The sequence below is a fragment of the Adiantum capillus-veneris genome, chromosome 21 (genome assembly GCF_014529385.1).
Source record: "Adiantum capillus-veneris isolate H3 chromosome 21, ASM1452938v2, whole genome shotgun sequence".
In the NCBI taxonomy this organism is placed as follows: Eukaryota; Viridiplantae; Streptophyta; class Polypodiopsida; order Polypodiales; family Pteridaceae; genus Adiantum; species Adiantum capillus-veneris.
The window spans coordinates 33,859,382-33,860,879 of record NC_140951.1 but is presented as its reverse complement, the minus strand read 5'-3'; positions in this window follow the sequence as shown (position 1 = coordinate 33,860,879).

The following is a 1,498-nucleotide window of genomic DNA, read 5'->3' as shown; positions in this document are numbered from 1 at the left end:
AGAGTTTTTGGAATCTTTAAAGGAAAATATGAGCATAATGAAACATACTACAAGGTGTGGAGCCATGTAAACATGAGGGATCCTTCTCACTCCAATGCTAGGAATGTATCTTTTTCCTCTACACCCGATTCTCCTCTTTTGAGTGATGAGTTGTAGAGATGGAAGAATTTTTCCATAGGTCATGGGTGGTACCTACTCCACATGGAGGGATTTTTTGTATTGCTGGACACAAAAATTTGGTGCCAAATTATTTATGAATGTCATGATAGTCCTATCACATGACACCTAGGCATAAAGAAAACTTATATACTCATATGATGATACTTTTATTGGCTAGGTTTGTACGGGTGTGTACAAGACTATGTCTTGCATTGCCAAAAATGTCAAGTTAATAATGCAGAGCACATGAAAGCAGGGGGTATCTTCCATCCTTTAGAGATTCCCAATGGTAAATGGGAAATTATTTTTATGGATTTTATTGCGGGTTTACCAACCACTGCATGAGGTCATGACTCAGTATGGGTGATAGTAGATCGGTTGACTAAACTATGTAAATTTATATCAGGCTAAATCCATGATTAAGACTTCAAAGTTAGCAAAGCTATTTTTTGAAAATCTCTATAGACTATAGGACTGGCCAATAATATTGTGAGTGATCGTGATCCCAAGTTTAACTGTCATTTCTTGAGGGTTGTGTTTAAATGATTGGACATACAACCCAACATCAGTACTATCGATCATCTAGAAATGGATGGTTGGACTAAACATGTTAATCATGTGTTAGAGGATATGCTTAGAGCATACATTAGCAAAAAGAAATATGTTTGGGAAGATTATCTTCCTTTTCTAGAATTTGCTTTATTATAGTGCAAAGCATGTGATGACTAGTTTTAGTCCTTTCATGCTTACGTATGATTTTCAACTTAGATCACCAGTTACGGTGGGCAACTAAGAAATTTCAATAGGTTAAGGATTTTCTATAAGATCATATGGATATGCTAAAACTTGCTTGTCAAAATGTACGACAAGCACATGATAGACACAACAAGTATGCTCAGGAGAAACGTTAGCAGCTCACCTTCACGTGTGCCAAAACATTTAAACAATTTGAAAATTGGGCCGATACCTAAATTGTCTCTGAGATATTCTGGGTCTTTCAAGATACTCAAGCGAGTTGGAGATATGGCTTACAAATTCTTTTTACTTATGCAGCCTCATATTCATCCGATTTTCATGTAAGCCATTTAGATAAATGCTTGCATAGGGATGACAATTTCATTGACCAATAGATTTTGGTCAATTTCATCAAACCTCCAACATAGTTGCATGGAGCTGAGTGCATTCTAGACTTATCATGTGCATCCTCAAGCATTACCGACCTTGAAGAAGGTGCCACTTGGGAAAACACTAGTGTTCTTAAGAAGAAATTTCTTGTTTTTGTTTTTTAGGGAAAAATCTCTTCTCCAAGGGGGAGTAACGTCAAGCCAAGGGTCTAGTC